The 9,413-nt window shown below is 32.5% G+C and overlaps 2 non-coding genes across 2 annotated transcripts; one reads left to right on the top strand and one right to left on the bottom strand.

Annotated features, from left to right (window-relative positions):
- Positions 1-7,556: 7,556 nt before the first annotated feature.
- Positions 7,557-7,638, bottom strand: Trnas-gcu (transfer RNA serine (anticodon GCU)). The gene has a single exon. It is a non-coding gene; the product is annotated as a tRNA-Ser (tRNA).
- Positions 7,639-9,237: 1,599 nt separating this feature from the next.
- On the top strand, positions 9,238-9,319 carry Trnas-gcu (transfer RNA serine (anticodon GCU)). The gene has a single exon. It is a non-coding gene; the product is annotated as a tRNA-Ser (tRNA).
- Positions 9,320-9,413: the final 94 nt, after the last annotated feature.

Consider the following 9,413-nt stretch of genomic DNA (forward strand, 5'->3'; position numbering starts at 1 on the left):
TATCTGTTTTTATATTTAAAATGGTAAAACTAAGGATGTATTGATTTCAAGAAGACGAGTAAAAAGTTAAGAAACAATTAAGAAATTTGTTTTGACAACAGACATTATTCTCAAAAGCTCTCTCCAAAGGAAAAGCGTTGTTTGATATTATGAGAGGTTTGAAACGCATTGCTTTATTATTCCCTCCCAAAACTGCTGTGCATGTGTATTTATGTATGCATTTCAGCCTTGTGAGCTGGATTTAAATAAAACCCTCGCATGTATGTTTATCAAACTTCGTACACTTCATAAACATGGTTAAAGGACAAACCGTATTCATTTTTAAGGAATGCTGTTACATAGTTATTAAATTATCGTTAAAATTAAGATATACCTTTTTATGTACGACTTGACAATAGACATTTCCAGTTCGTAGAAGTAAAATTGCAAATCAACAACTTGATATTTTGTTGGAATTAGGCATTGTAAAGGTAAGAAAAAAAACGTTTTGAAGAATTAGGAAGTTGGAAGGATGTCCAAATTGAAAAACTGATGCAAGCAGGAGATTAAGTTCATCCCAATTTAATCAAAACAAGCAATCGTCTGAGCCGAATTTCGGGTTATTTCCAGAATTACTAAGAGAAGAACAGATTTATAATTCTGAAGAGACATTGATGAATTGATGAATATTGTCAACATTATTAACCGGGAATTTATTTTATTTTTATCGCTATATATACGTTACTCTGATTTAAAAAAATTAAATGTAGTAGAAATTGCGTATTATGTAAACTTGACTTTTCCCATACAGCAGACTGTAAAACGCTAGATCTTTGGCTACATTTTCTATTCAATATAAAACTTAATTTGCCTACACTAACTGTCTAAATCCGTAATGTATGTCAATTAGTAAAATAAATAAACTAGAAAACTGACCAGTCAGGAAGGGCCCCGCTATGACAATTAATATAGAGAAGTGAAAAAAACTTTGAATTCCATCCTCTTTATATTAACAATGATGAGAAATAAATGCCCAGCATAGGATGTAAAGAACTGCAATATATAGGATCTCGTGATTTGTAGTTGGATATGATTTTCGTCCAACAATTAAAGTGTTTTTTTCTTGAGCCTTAGTGAGGGAATAAAACACACAAGTTGGATAAAAATCATATTATACTTACAAATCATATGAGATTCTATTTATCCCATGTTTTATACACCACAATCAATGTTTACACTGTTTATTAAACTCCACAGTATTTTACTTCATTATGCCTATGCAAATCCCGTTGTAAAGTCACAACTGTGGGATATCCAAAAAATATCCAGTGAGTCATATCCATGGGATAAAGGAGGTTAACATGGGATGAAATAAAATTTGTTAAAAAAACAAAGAATTGATACCAATGCAATGATACCTAGGCTTTGCCTCAACTTCAAACAAACCACTTGCATACACATGTGTACGGTAATACATATAACAGATAAAGACACACCTTAGATTTTCTGAAACAGGCAAGATAATTAATCTCAGGGGATTAATTATCCTGCTCTCATCCATTTATTGAATTTAATCAGGGCTTACAGAAGGAACATTTTCAGGTACTATTCTTAAGTTTCCTTTAATATAAACATAGCAACCAAAAACAACAACACCAAAACATCCATTAAAAAGAAAAAAAAAAGAATAAAAAAACTGATATCTATAAATAAATTTTTTTTTTTTAAATGTATTGTAATTCATATATTTTTTTTTTATTTTACAGAATATAAGTATTTGAACTAGAATGAAATATATTCTTTATCAAATACCATCCTTTAAACTGAGGGGTAAAAATATTAGGGTGCAGCTCATGGAATGAGAGTTTAATTTGCTTCAAAACAAACATCAGTGCAGACAAAGGTGTTCATTAATCTGGATATGACAGATAGAGATAAGCCTCTAAATTTTCTGCAGCAGGCAAGATAATTAATCCCAGGGGATTAATTGTTCTGCTCTCTCATCCTTTTCTTCTAAATTTACAATTAAGATTTTTTTTTTCAGAAATGACAGAATGGGGTTATTATCTGATTACCTGTTAAAATTAACAGCATTAAGGCAGAAAAAAATAAAATAAATAATTAAAAAATAAAATAGTGTGGAAGGTTAATTAATCCCAAAGGACAAATATTGCACAGCCTTCAATGTATACAATGGTAACATTTTCAGCAGTTATCTCTCCTTGCCCATTCATTCTTATGCATAGTTAGGAATCTACCCCACCACCCAAGCTCCAAACCAGAAGACATAGAGAACCAAACTTAGCATCAAAATATGTATTTCTGCCTACTGAACTACCATACCAAATTTGAACTTGATTGGGCAACCATAAAAAAAGTTATTAGAAAAAAACACGAAATTTGTGGACGGAAGAGTGACAGACGGACGGACAGAAGGACGGACGGACAGAAGGACGGACGGACAGAGTGATTACTATAGGGCACCCGCAAATCCTTGCGGGGCCCTAATTAATAAATTACTAAAGTTTAAAACATTTTGGTGTGTTTGCTAGTAATGGGAGGAATTGTACAACCACGTAAATGTAACAACCCCCCCCCCCCCCATGGATACACCACAAAGCGTTCATGGGGATAGGAATTAACGAATTTTTTTAATTCAAAGTAATTTTTAGAGGAACGATATTTGGTGTCTTCAGTTACATGTATATTCCTAAATGATGAATTTTTTGAACAATATTTTATTTTGAGAATAGTTCAAAATGTTTGGGCCTTGAGATTTTAAAACATTTTCCTATATCTGAATACGGAGCTTGTCTTCGAAAGGAGGTAAATATAGCGTAATAATGGCCACAACCATCCCTCTTTCTTAATGCATATCATATGACTATAAATCTGAAACTTAATGATTTATAAGTGTCCATTAAACTCCTTTGCATGAGATACTGGTAGACTTGGTGGATGGATTAAATTGTAATAGCATTTGATAAGAATAAGGTCTCTACAAAAGATTTCGTCACCATGCCCACAACCGTCGTGTCCTACCATCAAAGAAAGACAACCCAGCAGTAATAAAAATGTATGAAGTATATGTACTTTATGTTGTGAAATATCAGCATGTAATGTAAAAGTAACAGCATACTCAACATATAATGGCTAAGTTTATCATGTAATGAAAAAGTATCAGCATGTAATGAAAAAGTATCAGTATGTAATGATGGAGTGCCATATAATGAAAAAGTATGTAAAAGTATCAGCATTAAATGTTAAAGTAATAGCATGTAGTATGCAATAATGAATTATCAGCATACAATGTTAAAGTATCAGCATATAAAAACAAACTGTATGTATGTTATGATGAAGTATCAGCATCTAATATTGAAGCATCAACATAAAATGTTAACGTATCAACATATAATGACAAAGTATCAGAAAGGAATTATGAAGTATCAGCACGTAATGCTGAAGTATCAGCATGTATTGATAAAGTATCAGCATGTAACGATGAAGTATTAATATGTAATTTTTTCAGCATACAATGTTTAAATATCAGCAGATAATGAAAATATATAATGAATAAGTATCAGCATATACATGTAGGGTGAGTTAACCATGGATTGGAAACATACATTGGATCGGACAACATATACAAATAAATGTGCATGCACTCATGTGTTCTTTCGTATATCCCTGAATTAGAACTAATAAACTTTGTCATTATGAAGAATTTGACATTTATATATATACATGATTTTAACACCCATTCAATTTTTTTTAGTTTAAATGTGGGCTTATTGTAGAGTGTTTTTATCATTCCGATAAATTTAGAGCCAAAGTTAAAATTTTCCAAAGTTTTAAACATAAAAGTGCATTCTATGGAGACGAACGCTTCTCCAAAATTCTTGAATAGTAATATTCCGTCCAAATCACGTAATATTCAAAGACTTCTACAATCAATAGCGCGTTTTCGCCTATATATCGGCCTTTAATATAAGCACTTTGTTCACATTTTATAATTTTACCAAAAACATTTTGTAATCGTAAGGCTAAGACATGTGCAGTTATTTGTAGTCATCATTTGTTAAACTTAAAGGTCTATAGATTTTAGCTCACCTGAACCGAATTCGAAGGTTCAAGAGCGCTTTTCTGATCACCTGTTTTCAGTCGTCCGTTCGTCTGTCCGTCCGTCCGTCTGTAAACTTTTTCACATTTTTGACTTCTCTAATTTCAGTGTGAAATATCAAATGGTACACATCCAAAATTTTAAAAATTGATTTCAAAATCGTTATCATACAAATTAAATAAAATGGATGAAAGACTTCGTACTTCAACTTGCATTAAACCAAGATTGCTGTTGAAAAAATCACTCAAAAATACATCAGAAGTCACACATGCTTTAACCTTTGTATACAACCTTTTATAACACATAGAAGTTTTCCTTGGATACCAATTTTTTGACAATTTCATCCAAAGTTTAGACCTATCAACAGAGTCAAATGCTTTTTTGAAATCAATGAAGGCACAGTTAAGTCTTTTGTTATTTACAAACAATGAAGTAATTAGAGTATGTAGAGCAAAAATCGCATCACTTGTTCCACATTTAGATTTAAAACCAAATTGTGCATCAGTCACGACATTATTTTCATCTGACCATGTTATAAGTCTGTTGATTAAATTAAATACAGAAGTAAAAAATTTACACATGTTGCTAACAAGGCTGATTCCTCTATAGTTATTAGGATCAGATTTATCTCCCTTTTTAAAAATAGGCACAATAATAGAAGACCAAGATTCAGGGAAGAACCCTGTTTGTAGTATACAATGTCGATTAAAAAGTCTTCTAGACTTTGACCCGTGCTTGCACGGGTTGACAATGCATATGATATCGGACATATACGAAATAGATACATCGACACACCGTATTGTTGACATTTACAAAACCAAGCTTTAAGACTACAATAATGCTATTAATTTCACTACACTCTGCTTAGTTAGAATAATCTAACTATGTCTCGGAACAGGCCTGCGCCACAGTTAAGATACATGTACCTCCCATATACCCGTAATGTAGCCAAAAAAATGCAGAATCACTCCGAAACAATTTTGGAGAAAATTTATGAGGCTGCATTGAAAATAATAGTCAAATTTTCATCTAAAAATTTAATTCATTTTAATGAAGAATTCAACACTTTTTCACCAACGTTTTTTACTCGCTTCGAATTTACACACCATGTTCACATTCGGAACTTCGGATGCACTGAGTTAGAGTTATCTCCCGTATTTCTTTGATGAACAGAATACATGTATAAGAGAAATTTTCAATGAAAATTTTCACGTACTTGTAATTATCCATGCAAATGTGATGTTGTGGAGACATAACTAAAGAGCCACCCGTGATTTAGCGTGAATGTAATGGGCATTGCAAAATCGTAAAATCCAAAGAGGATTTTTCGTTGATTATTATATTGGCGAAGCTTGATTGAGAAAAAATAAAAACAAATTGGTAATTTTCAAGTACCAATGATGTTTAAAATATATAAAACAAAAGACAGTACTCTTCCGATTTCTCGGTATTAAAGCCCAAAAATTCGAGTCTATTATTTTAATAGGAATATAGATATAGATGTAGATGAGGCAACATATATTCAAATTCAATGAAATATTCATTAAGTAATCAGTCGCCACCATGTGATTTACCTTTTTTTAATTTCTCAATAGCTACTTTGATTTCTTCAACATCAATATCCATATTTAACTCTTCAAATATACATTCCTCAGCATCGTTGGAGATATATATCATTATCAATAGCAACACTGCTTTGTGAATTTCATTTAATGTGATCGAAAAACTCACTTAGAAGCACATTAGATTTAAAATTAGATTTTCGTTTAAATTTTGCAAAAAAATTGCTTGGGATTATTTTTCTAAAGAATTTCTAATCTTTAACCTTCATGTAACTGTCTTTTACATATAGCTTCACAAAGATTGTATATGCGTTTTTCGCATACCAATTCTTGATGATTAAGAACACTTTTACGAAAATTAAATTTACGTAATGCGGCAATAAAATCTTTATACAGTGATTTTAATATGGAACTATTCTCGTTATTACAATATTTTTTCTCGTAATTACGTGATCATTAATTCGCAATAACGAGATCTTTTCTCTTAATAACGAGATCTTTTCTCGCTTTTACGATATCTTTTCTCGTAATAACGAGATAATTATCTCGTAATATTTACATCTACCAAGCATAATTTCCTCTATTTCTTACGGAAACTTATAGTTAATTCATAGCTCTATAGAAACAGCCAGACTGAAATCTACACGCCCTATTTATCGATTGGTCGAAATCTACAGCGGCTGAAAGTGACAGGACTGAAATTGACACGCCCTGTTTATCGATTGGTCTGAACTTACAGCGACCTTAGTAAAATCCCGGACTGCACGAAATAATCATGACGCGATGCCAGACTCAAAGTCTCACAGGAGACGATTTGGCTGTTTCTTTTAGCTAACGTACTTTTGTACATTAACAGTAATTTAGTGAATTTTACTAACTTTTCATAATAAGTTTATTAATTAGTTAAAGAAAGATGTTAATATAAACAATAAAATGCTTTCTTCAGGCACGTAGCATCAGGGGGGGGGGGGGGGGCAGGGGCCAGGGCCCCCCCCCCCCCCCCACTTTTTCTCGCAGCTACATATTTTTTAAAATTTACATATAAAAAATGGAATAATCATGGAGTTGCCCCCCCCCCCCCCCACTTTTTTGGGAGTATGTAAAATTGATATGAAAATATGAAATGAGGAGTGAAGTTGAAGTTATATGGTACGCCAACCCCCCCCTCCCCCTCCCCCCCCCCCAACCCCCCACGAATTAGGATTTTGAAGTTTTAGGGAAACTTAAAACTTCCTTTTTTTTTTTTTTTTTTTTTTTTTTTTTGCTTATCAAGATTTTTGGGATGAGTCTGGCCCCCCCACTTTCAAAAACGATGCTACGTGCCTGTTCTTTGATGATTCATGCGGGTTATGAAGGTAGCGATCATTGCAGGAAATATTTACATTACAGACTTTCATAGAAGCACGCTACCGACCTCGGAAAATCAAGTATGTTGAATTTACATCGAGATCGAGAGTCGCCATTTTTACATGTAAACAAAGTGCACCACATGAATGAATTTACGGGACTGGTGATGGTGTTTAAAAGACTATCCGAGGCAAGTGAACAGACGATATCAGTAGTAAATTGCATGAAGAATTTAATGGTACTAATTGTTTTCACAGAATTTGCGTATAAATAAGGTAAATCAGTCCAAAACTAGCGCACGTTTTTCTGCGCAATAAATATACATTTTTTTTCAATGGGTGGCCCTGTAGCTCTCCGGTCTGTCAATATTTTTTTTTTCCCGGAGAGCTACAGTTCTGCAGCTACAAAGAAAGCATTTTATTGTTCAAATAAAACTTTTTTACACGTATGTTTTTTATGTGGCCCTATTCGTCTTTCGTAACTAGAAATTAAATAAGTTTTATTTGTTCATAATGAATTTCTGTCGATCAATATGAAAAAGGACGTTCCGACGAGGATGGGATTCGAACCCACGCGGGGAGACCCCAATGGATTAGCAGTCCATCGCCTTAACCACTCGGCCACCTCGTCTCTTCACCTATTATACTCATTGCTATTATGAAATAATTTTGATTACCGCTACATCTGTTGACAAGATCAATGGCATGATATTGACGTCTGATCAGCCACTAGATTTGGACAATATCCCCTGTTCGCTGCGTTCTTTTGGCCCAAGGCCATATTTTGAAGAAAAAATTTGGACATTCTTTTAAATTATTCATTCAAATCATTTGTGAAATTCATTTGTCTAACAATGGATTTATATGAAAAAGTATCAACAAACCTAATTACTTAAGTATTCAGTCGTATTTTATTAGATAGTTTATTTTTCCAACAGCTGGTTTTTGTAACGGCACTTTGTATATTAATAAGATCTTCTTTTCAAATATCCAACCCTGGTCCAATAGATCGCTAGTCAAAAAACACTGATTATTGACCAGCTAGATCGTTCTCTCTCGGAATACTTAATATACATTTGTACATAATTAAATGAACAAACATAAAAGAGAATTGAAACCGAATATCTGATAAATCAGCAACATATCTTTAGTTATCATTCTTCAAAAGCATTACGAGTACTGGTAACTTTTCCTAACATGTTGCAATAAAACGAGAATGTTATGCAATAGATTGTCTGTATAGTTACATAAATCTTTATTAAAATTCCGTGTCTAACCATGCATAAATGGGGATAAAAGTTTAATATTACTTTTATAGGACCTATTAGATCACTGCTTGATTTTTCTCTTTACTCGCTTCTAATAAAAGTTGCTTTTTAAGGTCAAGGTCTAGTAAATGAAAGGTGCCTTCAGGTTTATAAAATTTACGTTATAATTCTTTCAGTGATGCTTCATAACGATAGCTTTGTTAAGTGGGCATGTACCGGGGCTAAAATTTTTTGGTTAACTCTAGGAAATTTCATAAACCTGTAGGCACCTTTCATTTACTAGATCTTGACCACAAACAATTCTTTTACAAACGCTGGCATCAAATCCATATCACATGTTTCAGTAATTCGAATTCAGAATACATATACATACATCCCGATGAAGACAAAAATAATTTGCTACGTTTACTCAATTGATAGATAATATATACATGTATCTACAGCCATTCATTGCCAAATGCACTTTCATATCTTCGCGATAATCTTCACCTTTTTTTTTTTTACCATGTCGTTAAATATGAAATTTTTTAATTATAAAGTCTGACACAACATAAGAATTTGATAAAAACTGCGTTATGCATTTTTTAAATGATAATTGATAGCTTCCTAAATATATGATAACCTGAAATCATATTTTTAGAATACATGAATAAATAACAAGAAGTAAATATAATATTATTTTGTATATTTTTCATATTTTCTTATCTTAATTAAAATATGAAAACTTTTAAATTGAATATAAAAAAAACAAAATGATAATGTTACCATAAAATTAATGTAATATTATACAAAAGTGAGTCTACCGTCATGACACAGTAATAAGCAATTCAAACAGTATATGATAATGCACGAATCTATCATCCGCTTGTCTAAGCTGGCGTCTCATCATCTTGATTAATCATGCTCGCTGCATTCATAAATGAATTCTTATTTTTAAAGAAAGATAACATCTTTTAAAACATGACGAGGTGGCCGAGTGGTTAAGGCGATGGACTGCTAATCCATTGGGGTCTCCCCGCGTGGGTTCGAATCCCATCCTCGTCGTTAATACTTTTTGCTTGTACTCGTGATTGGGCATTGACGAGTAAATCATAATTTGTCTTTACCTTTTAAGAGGGCTTGATGATTGCGGCTATTA

Source organism: Crassostrea angulata, chromosome 1 (genome assembly GCF_025612915.1).
Source record: "Crassostrea angulata isolate pt1a10 chromosome 1, ASM2561291v2, whole genome shotgun sequence".
Classification (NCBI taxonomy): domain Eukaryota; kingdom Metazoa; phylum Mollusca; class Bivalvia; order Ostreida; family Ostreidae; genus Magallana; species Magallana angulata.